The sequence below is a fragment of the Accipiter gentilis genome, chromosome 9, assembly GCF_929443795.1.
Source record: "Accipiter gentilis chromosome 9, bAccGen1.1, whole genome shotgun sequence".
NCBI lineage: Eukaryota > Metazoa > Chordata > Aves > Accipitriformes > Accipitridae > Astur > Astur gentilis.
Window position 1 is genome coordinate 28,889,191 of NC_064888.1, and position 13,386 is coordinate 28,902,576.

The 13,386-nt window shown below is 40.1% G+C and overlaps 1 protein-coding gene across 8 annotated transcripts in view; it reads right to left on the reverse strand.

The window, feature by feature from the left end:
• Positions 1–13,386, reverse strand: part of BTRC (beta-transducin repeat containing E3 ubiquitin protein ligase) — a 123,499-nt gene that overhangs the window by 81,030 nt on the left and 29,083 nt on the right. The gene's annotated exons all lie outside the window — the stretch shown is intronic.

Consider the following 13,386-nt stretch of genomic DNA (forward strand, 5'->3'; position numbering starts at 1 on the left):
AAAGGGAATAAGCTAAACTGGCCTTCCAGTTCAGTGCCTGCTCTGCAGACTGGTGTGCACATGTGTACCATGTTTATATATCTATTACCTTGTTAGCTGCACAGAATCCTGGCTTTTTTTCCTCCAATACATTTATGAACTCCCCATGACAAGGACTTCACCCCCAACCTGAACGTTTGTGTGGTGCCTAAAGAAATGAAGTTTAAATTCATGCCCAAGGAGCTCAGGTACCTACTATAACCTAAATTCTTAAAACTGAAGCTCTAACAGCAGTGAAAATTGAAAAGTACAATACTGCCCCTCCAACCCGACACATACATGCATGCTCACACAAGTCCTAGTTTGGTCTGCACGCATGTTAATGCTGCCCACAGTAACAAAAGTTTCAACAACCTTTTTTGCAGTTGAAAAACAGGACAAGATTCTGTTTTTTACTTCTGTAGAACAGATCCTTCGTATTTTTTCTTATTTTTTATTCAAATCAATAATTAGAAAAATACACATTTTCAAAACAATGAGACTTGATAATGGAACTTCATGACCTCAAGAAGAGTTTCTTACCAAGTTATTTAACTTCTTAATTATTAGTTAGTTGTAAAGGGTAATTTAAGGGTGTGGAGAGTCTTAGCATTACTAGAAGAACAGAAAATTCAGTTTAAAATACCAGAAGCCAGCACAAATATCAAAGATCTGATGAACAGAAGCATTTTGAAGAGCACAAATCTAGTCATAGTTAAAAAATAAACAGAAATCCAGATGCTGGGAACAAGCCATTTAAGGAAATTTTTAAAAGCCAGCTTCACTTCATATACATTTCTCAAATGAGAGAGAGAGAGAGAAAATATGGCTAATGAGAACAGTCTTTCCACATTCCCCGGGAAGCAGCTCTGCTTAACATTTCTGTTCTGTGAATTTAAGAGAGTCAGCAGTGGTAAATTTGTTTTTAATATTCAAGCTTTCAAGCCTTGCAAGCTAGTTGGCCAATGGCCCTTTCTATTCCAATGTTTGTTGGTGCCTTATTTACACAAGCATTACATCCGGAGAGCCTTTGAATATAATTTCACGTGGATTAAGGGAAGAACATTTGCTTCTGCTAATCAGGACATCTGGTTATTTTTGTAACTCACAGACATCTGCATTAGGCAGTTTGACTTCCCCATTCCTCATAACAAGGTTAGAGCTTAAGAAGCCTCAAGGACCTCTAGTTGAATTTTAGTATTTGCATTTTCTCACAGCCAGGTCTGTTTCAGAATTTCTTTTCCTAAATAGCACAAATCGATCAGCACCTTCACAGGTATACACATGCTTTTATAGCTAGCACTTTCTATGCATGATTTTATAGCATGTATCTTGTACTCCACAATTTTATAGTAGTTCAAAGCTATCTACATCTTTTTAAGGAACAGAAAGCACATACTCTCAAAAACCATGGATGAAAACATCCAATTAACCTTATGATACACATAACATGGGTGTACTTCCAAATATTCAACCAGGCCACTTATGTAAGACTGGTGTCAGGACTTGTTCTGAATCTTATTAACACTGTGCTTTGGTTTGTCTCTTACTAGCAAGTTATCCTGCAAATCTGTTCCCCTCACTGAACAAAACAGTATTCTTCCCTTTCTATTCTTCAGGATGTCCTTAATGATTTCTCCAATCTTTTAAATTCATGCTTAAATTCTTCTTTAAACAGTTTCAAGTGAGGTTAAATTCCTCTGCCAGACATTTTGCCACACATACTTCAGAAAGAGGGATTTCAAATGCAACAGAAGCCTTTGGAGAAGAGCTGAATCAATCAAGGCTTGGCTCTCACTTCTTTGCTGCTTTCATTTTGCTACATTCCTTTCACAAAAATTCATTTTCAACACTCATCCCAGAGTGTTAAAGTACTGAAGTTTGAAATTATACACTCTCATTCTCAGTTCGCCGGATTCTTCTCTCCCCGCCCACAAATCATAGCTTTTATCAGTGCTTTTGTTATGCTGGAATAAGATGTTTTCTTGATTTTTAACCCTACATGTAAGGGGGGGGGGGGGGGACACACAAAGTCAGCTTTTACAGGCTCTGAACATAAGCCAACATCCAAAAAAAGATGTAAAAAACATATTTCTAGTACTAACAAGAGTTAGCAGGAGCCAACGGATCCGGGGAGAGTTTTTAAAAACTTTTTATTTATTAAAATTCTCTAGATACAGATTAACTTTCTTTGTACAATATTTATTACAGCTTCATCTGCATAGAAGCTGCAAGTGCTCTGAGAAATGGGTTGTAAAATTGGCTAGTTTTGCTGTAGATTTCATGTCCTTCTTGAAGCATTATTTTCTAACTTTTTATAACTACTTCCCTCAAAGCAGCACCGCCGTCTCACTGGCCTCACTATCCCCTTCCCCTCCCATCCCTGGTCATTGCCTACACTTACTATTTGGATTTTTTTTCTACTTTTTTTTTCCAAAACCTCTCATTCTGAGCTTTCCTATCAAGCAGACGAAAGACACTTCTCATCCCACCCATTCCTTAGAGCCTGTGGCTTTCTCACTCCCAAACACCTAACTCAATCACATTGTCCTCATCGCACTATACTGTTTTATGCTTTTCTTGTTTTTTCCTTCCTATTTTTCATTTCAGGAAAGGGGAAAAGGAGATACAAAACAAAGGTATGAAGCAGAAGTTGCGTGCCCAAAGTCAAAATGACGGCATGGGGGAACAACCCCCAAATTCTGTCCCCCATACTGTGTTAACTTTTTAGGCAGAGTTCCTCCCCAAAATAGCAAATGAAAGCAGCTCACTTGCTTAAAGAAATGGCTACTCACTGCAGTGTTAGATTGACTTGAATTCACAGCATATTGTCTACACCACAGTATGTAGAGGCAACCATATCTTTTTATCTTAGACAATGTGAGCCACGTGACCCTGCAGCCAAAGCAACTTGGTTTTCAATCTAGAACAGGTTCAAAATACCTACAGAGTCATCATGGAGCAGTTCAGGTGACATAGCTCCACCTCCCCAATGTGCCTCACAGTAGTAATTTGTCCATACAGGCAGAGCGCAGTGCTATTTCCAGCTTCCAAAGTTACATTCATTACATGAAGCATCATCCACCACTGGAGTATGGGGCAAATTTAGTTAACTTCCAATACATGTTGTGTTTACATCCACACAGTGCTGTTGAAAAACCCCACTGCTGATAAAAAAAGTGGGAATCTAAACATGTCCCAACCTTCCATCACATCAAGCAAAAAAATTTATGATCTTCTAATAAAAGAATGGAAAATTACAGATTAGGCACTGCACATTATAACATTTGGCTAGCAAGCACCACGGCCTTTTAACAGCTGCCACCCAAGAAACAAACTCCTGGGTCCTCCTGATTTGGCTAGACCAAATTTGAATGTGGTAACACAACAGCCCCTCCTGTAACATTTCAATTTAAAAGCTCACTATTAGGTTCTGCTATTACAAAAATAATTCAAACTCTGAAATGCCATTTCCTTGAACTAGAGCAAGGATTTACAAAATGTTATTACAAATCTCACTCTGCTGGGTAAGGAAGAAGAGTTGGACCTGCTATGGAGACCGTCAAATGGGGTGAATAGTCAAGCAATCAAAGAAGGAAAGATAAAATGTGTATATAGTGTCTCGCCTTCAGATACCTTGGGGCTAGCAAACATTTTGTTCCTATAGGAAATTATATAGCTCTAGATCACTACCTATTGAGATCCACTATTCGCAGCTTTTTGCTACAACATGAATGGCTTATTAAACCTACAACATATCTGTTTTAGTTAACTTCTTGGTGGAGAGGGGCCAGGAAAACAAAATGTACTTAAATGCTGAATTTTTTTTCCAGGCTGAATGCCTTTCATCCAATAAGACATTCAAAGCAGTGACCCAGCAAATGGATTGAAAAAGCAATCTTCCGTCTCAGTGCCGCATTATCATTCCTATTCAGTATTCTCGGTGAGATATCTCAATCAGCTGGATGTGTGTGTAAGTGACAGCGCAGCCCATTGCTGGGTTAATTAAACATTTGACTTTAACACCCTCCCCGTCATTAAGCAAATAAAAACAGATAATTCAAACTGCACTTCATCCACGGGGTACACAACATACATGTCAAAATTAAGAGAGTCCAAGGCCCTCAGGGAGTTCTACTCGGGGAGGTAATCAGTTTAAATCTTATCTGGTTTATCAATTATTCTATTGATTAAAGCAGGGTGATTATACAAAACTCCCTCTTGCCACATGGGATACATGTCAGCAGAGCAGGACAACATAGGGAGGCTCAAAAACGATTTAAAGAAAATACAGACCGATGAATAACAGTCTATTAGTACATGCCAGCAATCCATAGATGGAAAGCCTGATTCTTCTTTTTAAGCAAGTGAATTAAAGTCCTTCCAAATTAGAGTGCCAATGTTGCTACCTCATCTGCTTTAAAATCAGATCTATATGTTGAAAGGGCAGCATTTCTTCGTTTTAAGCAGGTGATTTCTTGCCCAGTATTTGAGACACGTTTTATTGATACTGGTCTTGGAACATAACAAAGACACCAAACACAAGAAATCCCAGACTTTTAAAAGGCATTATACTTATCTATCAATGACTCTCAAAAAGTGGATGGAAAGGGCATTCTCAGCACTTGAACTCTCCCACATATATACATGACATAGCCATAAGTAAAATGCTGTATTTTAACAATTAAAGTGTGACAGCTTATCTTAGATCCAACAAGATTGTCCTTTGGAGTTTCAGATTTTTTTGTTTTGCAGCCCTCCAAAGTGAGACACTAGCAGCTGTGGGAGCTGCCACTGCCACATTCTCCTGATTTTCAACAAGCCCTCACATGAAATCCCACCACAGTAGTCCTTATTGCAACTTCTCTCTTGCATACAGCCACAGTACACAAAGCAATTCCAGTTACTTCTCATTTTTTGTTTCCAGATGAAGAAAGGTTCAAAGGACCTCTGTCTCTCCCAAGATCTGTTCATGTCCTGATCTGTGAGCATAGTCCCACCTCCGCTATCTTCCCAGTAACATTTTGATTCAAGTTTTATTGTCATATCCTAAACTGGATCCTAAACTGGCCTGTACAAGACCTTGACTTACACATACAAACCAGGGACCTTTTAAAAATGAAACACTGCAGTCTAGGAAAAAACACTAATTGAAATTTATTTCTAAAAGTTCCCTCAAAGCAAACAATTAGCAGCAGAAGAAAGATTAAAGCAGGGACCTTCTCTCCCCTCCCCCCATTAATATCACCTACAATCTGTTCCATAATGGTCAGACTGGTAGCACAAACTAATTGTTAGTCATCTCATCACATCTCAATTTTTAACCAGGACAGAGGGTATTAACCACAGTGGTCAAAACATCGACAAGCTGGAGAACCCCAATGCCCCACTGGCCAGTGCTGTTGGAGTTGTAGTCACAGAAATTTTAAGAAACAAGAATAGCTAAAAAGCAGGGCTGAGGTGTATTCTTGCCCTTCACTTTCAGAAAGGGATTATATGCCACTCCATATTGGCACGGTGTGTGCATCCAACCATACTTCAGCCTCTTCTTTGTAGATCTCTTTTCTTTGGAAGCAAACTAGAAACCTGCATTAGCATGCTGTATTTTACTCTCACCACTAGAAATACTGAGGGTGCTATTTGTAATTGTATTCTTTTAAGAGGTTTGTTCTCTGCAGCTGTTTTCTGCTTGCAGTGTATTTTGTGTAATCAGCACATCATCATAAATACATTGGCTGTTCCCCCGAGGGAAGCTGTCACTGTTTAATTTACAGAACAACCTGGCCAATGTGAATTCTAACACTACAGCACTATGGCAAGAAGTTACCACACTTGGAAAAACAGGTTTCTATGAATTTTTATATCAAGAGCTGGTCCCAGGACAATTTAGGTTCTAGAAATAAGATTGTTTTTAAAAGCACTTTACACACTGGATGGAATGGATTCTTTCCCACTTACAGCCTCCTAAGGCAGCACCAAACTCACTCCCACATTATTTTAAAGGTGACAACCCCAATCCCTCCAACACGACCACCTTCACTTCTGACTTCTACCAAAAGAAGGGACTGTACGTAAGTGTCTGATACTACACACCAATTTTATTTATTTATTTTAAGTGAAGAACAACCCAAACCATCATGTTAGTTGTCTTCATTTCAACAAGGGAACATACTCTGTTGCAAGGTCAAATGTTATTACCTACATCAAAGAGTTGCTGCATAGTTTATTACTCTGAAGACGCCGTAGAAGAGCAAGGCATATTCCTGAAAGAGTAAAAACGTATGCAGTTTTATTGGCTGAATGAAGAGTTGCTTCCTTTGTTTGCTGGGTATACGGTTGTATTTTGAGAGAATAAATCACAAGGATTTTTGTAGAAGGTAGGCAGAAGCGGATGGTTGATCTTACTGTATACAGACACAACTCAGAAAATTCCATAATGGTACCAAATCATATTGGAAATCATTTAAGAACTAAACATGAATCCCAAATAAACATTTGGGCATGACCAATGAGTAACTTGGATATTTCATTAACAATGGCTACTAGAAGCAGTCTACCTGACTACTTGGAAAGGGAGCCAAGAAGGCTGACAACCTGATTTTATTTTTTTGTATATATATTAAAAATAAAAATGCTGAAGAGAAACAACGACAAATGTAAGTAAAATCAAAACCAATTTAATGTATAAATTTTTTTGGGAATTCTCCTCCAAAAGCAACACAAAACTATTTCATAAATTAAAAAAAAAAAAAAATCTGCTCTCCATTTTGGGGGGCAGCAGGTTGTTAAACAAATTTCAATGAAACCGAAAATTCCCAAGTTCTGTGTACAGCAGCACTTTGCTGATTCTCAGTGGTAATTAGAAGCCCTGTTTAACATCACCAGACATGGGGCAAGTATACAAACACAATAAAAAAAAGAATCATGCACATCACAGAGTATTGTTTATGTATTTTGACAAGCATAGTTTAATTTTACTTAGTTTGCAGAGCATTCTAGTAAATTATTTTCATCTATTTGAAAAGTAACAAAATCTAAGGAACAACCATTGAAGCAAAATAAATACCATCGTATCTCTGATATGGTTTATGAGAATGATCTACCAAATATACAGAAAGCGGAGTGGAAATGGCTGAAATTTTATGAAGAACTGAGTCATCTGGTTGTCTATAGAAGAAAGAATACAGGAAAAATAATACCTGACTATTTTTATGCACCATGTAAGTAGTAGCCAACAGAAAGCAGAAGAAATAAAAAGAAACCCACCTGACAGTATAGCAAAGAAAGTATCTCTTCAAGCTGTGAATTTTAAGATTAGGAAGTGCATTTCTACTCTGAATGTTTGGGTTTGTCCCCCTGAAATGTGCATGTGGTCACATAAATACCTGATTTCAAGAAGAAATATTTCATTTTGTTCTCCCTATACACACATGCCTTTAGAGTTATTCAGAACTACCACTGCGTGTTGTATTTCCCAAGAGTCACTGAATTCTGATTAACGATGGCTTAACTGCTGGGTGATAAAGTACTTCATGGCTTCTCCAAATTTGTGGTAAAATTCCATATTTTCATTTTTAAATTACTATTATTACTTAATGTTGTATTAGCTCTTTGCAGAAGAGTTCTGCAGAAATAGGCAAACTTGAGCCTGTGCAACTGGCTCCCTCTGAAGCGCTGCCCATAGAGCCATCAAACTCGAAACGATAACCGAGCCAAGTGATTTACAGCAGACTATGCCGGTGCTAAACACACAGAAACATTTGTAATTGCTGTGAGGGGACTGCGGTGGGGTACACTTAACGCCTCCTTTCTTCACATAAAGCAAGAAAGATCAAGATTAGACGCTGGAAGAGCGTGGAACAGTCACTGAAACGTTATTTTAAAAAACAACGCACGAAACAACACGAAGAAGCGGGTTCGTTACAGACCTCTGGGCTGACGGGAGCGGCTCGGAGGAGCCGAGCCGCGGGCTGTGGGCAGGCCTGCCCGTCCCCCCTGCAGTACCCGCCGGGGCCGTGAGAGGGCAGCACAGTACGCGGGATGGCCGACCGCCCCCCCCCGCCCCCCGCCCGGCTCCCGGACACATGCGCGGTGGCGCGTGCGCGCACACGCACAGCCTGATTCTAATTCAATTAGTGCAGCCTGCAACTCCAGAAAAGAGTAATTCAATTAGTGCATTGTGCAGCTCTACAATACCTCCAAGCAGATGTTCACAATCCTGAGGAACTGGAGCTAGCTTTAAAAATACCTGTATGCCTTCAATGTGGCGCTGCATATGCCATTTGTCACTACGGCTTTACACACCTTTCTGACTTCTAACAAGGGAGGAGAGAAACCTCGGATGAGTTTGGTTTCATTTTTTAAACTAATCAGCCGAAGTAACGCCGGTGAGCTAAAGACCTTGCCCTCTCCTTATCAGGAAGGGCACGCTAGGTAGTAACAAGATCATTAATGCAGAGGCTGAAGGAGGGGAGGCCTTTTAGCTACAAGGCAGTTTAAATTAACCATCACGCTGGGCGCACCGGAGTGGTATTTCTCAGTGACAGATACTGTCACACTTCTTGATACTCAGACTGAGGAATTAATAAAAGCACATGCAACTCTTGAAAATCAATACGGGTGCAGAATAAATGCCCATTTCTTATTACTAAATTGTAATGTACTACCAAAAAAACCCCAAACCGTCTCCACTGATCCGCAGAGGATGACTTCTTTGCCACCTGAAAGGAGGGAAGCGTCTCTTGTCATTGCTATTACCCAAGAGCTGAGATCCTGCAGCACAACCCAGGGGCTCTCAGAGTTTGGTTGGCTTCCCAGAATCACCGAGTAACAGCACAGGTTATGCCCCCAGCCAGACAAGGCCATTAGATTTAAAGGGGGATAAACCCTAAATATGTTTAACAAAGCTGCTCTGTAGTCACTGGGCATTTACTTCATATTAAAAAAAATAAAAAATAAATCCCCAGCTAAGATAACCCTCTTGGTCCTCCTACAGTGAAGCTCCCCAAAGTCTGAACCACAGACAGGGGCTGGAGACAAGTGCAAAAATTACACAATTAATCTGGCTTCATTTCTGCTCCTTCTCGTATCCCCTCTCATGCTTTTATAATTGCTCTTGCCAGGTGCTAAGATGAGGAGAAACAGGAGAAACTGCTGCCCAACACCTCCAACAAGAAACTTTGCTCAAAAAAACCCCAGGTGTCACATTGTGGCAGTTCAATATTTCATAGCCAATACAAGGAATGTGCAACAACACTGCAACTTTAAATCTTTGCCTCCCATGTCAGTCTCTCTCCTCTCATTGTAATGCCAAAGGGAACAGCAATCAGAGTGGAGATGTTCAACGTGATAGAGGTCAGGACACCAGTGGATCAACGTACCAGAAACACGACCTTGTTTATTTTTTTCCCCGGTATTATTGTTTACAGGGTGCTTTGCTCATGTACCTTGTGGTTCTTAGCTAAAAGATGAAATTACAGCCCAGGATGAAGCGCTCAGGCACACATCCAATTTGTGTTTCCATCTCAGAAAACAAAAAGCTTCTGAGGCCCTCGGGCTGCCATTCAAACTTGGAGAGGCTGACATTTTTAACAGCATGAACCAGAGACTGGCAGAGGGAATGATCTAATGCATTTCTGACTTGTCAATCAAAGATCTCACCTCTGCTGTCTTGTAAACAGTTGGGGGCCACCTAACTACATTCATAACCAGGGGAGAGCCTGCCGCCAGCCGGGGGGTGCTGGAGCCACATGATCTGGCTATTAGTCACCAAAATTATGATTCCATTTTAGAGGCGCACCGTAAACAGCCCGCGGGCAGATTTCACACGGCCTCTGGGAGAGCATGAGGGGGGGATGCAAAGCAGTTTCGGTCGAGGGCAGCCACGTCTCCACACTGATGGAGTCTATTGACTGGACACCCCATCTCTCTCCCAATTAAGAGACAGAAATATGCACACCAGCAAACACTGGCTCCAAAGCCGATTTCCTTCAAACTCATTTCTCACAAACACGTTTCTGAGCATGCACAATTTGCCCAGCCCAAGACTTTAGCTTTAACCTCCTGTATAACCATAAATAATGTACTACTACTCACATTTACACTGCATTTCCCAGCAATAAGATGTCAACTTTTAAGGCAAAAATGCATGAACAGGCTAAGGAAATTTACAGAGACAACTGTTTCTAACAATTTACCGACAATGCTTCTTTACCAAATACTCTACTTCCTAACTCAAAAATATAAACATTAGGAAAAAAAATAGATGTAAAATTCATTTGAGAAATGAGTTTGTCTCTGCCTCATGGCTGCAACAGGCTTCTGTCACTACAGGCTGTTTACATCTTTCATACTGTCACCTTTCTCCAAAAGTGATCTCAGTCCAAAGAAAGGAGTGCTGTACACCATGTCATGCTGCACAATCTCAAGTGCATGCCTGTTTACTTCAATTTATGTAGCACAGTACACCTGTGCTTTCCTCAGCCAGGACAGAGCTTTCTGCCAAGACCAAAGACACACCTTGCTTCTGCAAAACCACACAGAAGGTAGTCCCCTTCATCTGACAAACTCTGATATACAGTTCTTGATGATCAAGACCTTCACTTTAGTTAAAGGAAAATGTGAATTTCTGGCATTCTAGAGACACTTGTGTATTCAACAAGATGCTGCTACCTCCACCACAAAAGTTAATCCTCCTCTTTGACTACAAGTGCCTGTTACAGAAATACAGTTTCAGATCTGGCAAAATAAAGCTGGCAAGACAACTCTTTCGCTTTTTCACTGGTGCCTAGGCTCCAAAGAAGTAAAAGGATGACTGTTGTCCCCAAAAGTTTACAGTCTAAACTGGAGCTGATATTCGTGATGGGTGTCAATTAGGTAAAAAGGAAGCGCTGGACTGTTCTCTGTGATTACCCTGACACATAACCTTTGGCAAGACTTTCAAATTGCTCTTCAAGCCTCCTCATTTATATAGCTTACAGAAATAAACTCAAGGAAGAACTGTGGTCTTCTGCAAACCTGGAAGGATTAATACAATCATTTCCTTGGCATACTTGATCGGTGTAATTATAAATTAGAATTTTCAGAGAACTGCGACTATTAAAAGCAACATAAACAGAGCCTTGTGAGCACGCATAAAAAGTATTTCAAAAGGGAAAGTAATTATCATCAAATGAAAAATATAATGAAAACAGACACCTGTTGGCACATCTGGAAACTTCCAAAGCATGGATTTCTAGGAAAAAGAATATACTCTGCATAATTTTTTTTTAATTATTAAGAGAATCTACACACAACCTACTTTTCAATTGTTTTGCAGAATAACAGTACAGTAAAATTTGGCACCCAAGACACTGAAAATAGAATGGATGGCCTTTTTCTCTTGTTAACATAACCTCTTTGACCCCTTCCCACAGTCCCTTATAGGAGTTCATCTTCCAATTTGCTGCCATCTTCCACCATGATCTCTATGAAATTCAGTTACTCAATAGACTATGAGTTGCAAAGCCCTTTGAGAGGAGAGATGTTCAAGAATTGTTTCTAGCTCCTTATTCCCCCATTCATGGGTTTAGCCTTAAAACCTTTCCCACTGTGGGATGATTGCGAAACAGAGCTGAGGAACCAGAAGATCCTGTTTTCACTCAAGTGCCTCCAATAATAAAAACACACAAAGAAGAAAAATGAAGTTATCTGACATATTAACAGAATCATCTCTAAATCTACTATCTGCCAATGTTTCCCATGAGGAGTCAGCAGGGCTTTAACTGAGCTATTAAAAAAGAGCCTCTTTCCACATTTCTGTCTGAGCATCTGAAGGTAAGCATGTAAATAACTAGACAAATTCAGCAGTGACTAAGTAGCCTTCCAGATGGCATCTTCTCTTTTGCCACAAGCAAAGAACATTGATATGCTTCTCCAGTTACTTCAAGCTTGCTATGGAAAAAAGAAAATAACTTATGAGAAAATTTGCTGGGCTACAAGAAAGTCTTTAATGCTTTCCTGAAGATTTGATATCAAAAAAAGCATTAAGGAATGATGAAACATTGCAACATCACAGCTTCAAGCAGGCTCCAAACCACTCCCATGTAGACTTCTGCACTGGAAAATGCAGAAGCCATGCCTCATAGAGGGGAGTTTTCTTCAAACCATGCAAGTTAATGGGGACCAAAGCCCATTGAAAAAAATGGTCTGAAATATGGATGACTCATTGCTGCAAAAGCTGTTGCTGGCAATTTAGCTTCTCCCTCAATTGGCACTAAATGTGTTCCTCAACATAGCAGTCAGAGCAATGTGAAGAGTAACAGTTTTTAGATGGCAAGTGGGGCAAGGCTTCCCCAATTCCCATAGTCACTAAATACACATGGAAATGACTCTCAAAATCTGCAGGAATGCAAATGTCAAAGTCCTACTACTCTCCCAAGAAGGCAGTACACAGCGAATAGTTGTGCAGCTGACTCATTTGAACCCAAATATCAATGCGCTGCATTAGCAGAAAAGATATTGTTCCTATCTATCCTTATCTATCATTAGCAAGAACATCTTGAGCTAAAAGAGGCTAATTTCCCTTCCCCTTTGTAATATATGCCTATTCTGAGTAATCAAAAATAATTCAAGTAGAAAGAAAGGAGTCCCAATTTGAGTTTTTAAATTGCTTTCCATATACTGCTAAGGTTCTCTGAAACCTGGGCTTAAAGAGATCTGAGATTTATTCAACAGCAGAAAGCCCAAAAATGAGGCCCATCCGATTTAGTCAAATTATGCAAATCAGGATTAGAAGTAGGAGTCTAAACTCTGCCTGTTGTCTCCAGAGTCCTCTTAGACTAATAAAAAGTCGTCTTCCCCCTCCCCCACGGAAAGCTCCACTAAAAGCTTGCTTCAGCAAAGGAGACCTGGCAGGACACCTTCCAGAGTCCATCAGTGCTACTGCTGGGTCAGCAACAAGAGTTGCAGCAAAATGATGCAAGACACTTAAGCCTCCCCTGAGGCTTATTTCCACAGTACTCTCCTAGCCCTGGGAGGAACAAGTCGAATTCAAAATAATCTTTGCATGCTGTCCTTTAGAGGCACATAATGAACTTTCACCAAAATGAGTGTAAGTTTCAGAAAGATTCTAGATTTATTATGTCTGGTTTTGCAAGATGCTGGTGAATAAAACTCTCTGCCACAGATTAGGTCAGCAGTAGCGTAATCCAGCAGCACAAACCTTGAAGTCAACGTTCATGCTACCATGAGCTCCAATAAAAACGTTCTCTATACAGATACTCCTAACGTCCCTCAGTTACTGCAGTTCACGCATCTCGGAGACAGAGTATTCAACATGAACATAACATCTCTGCTGCCCAGTCTCTGCTGTTTACATCCACGTCATTG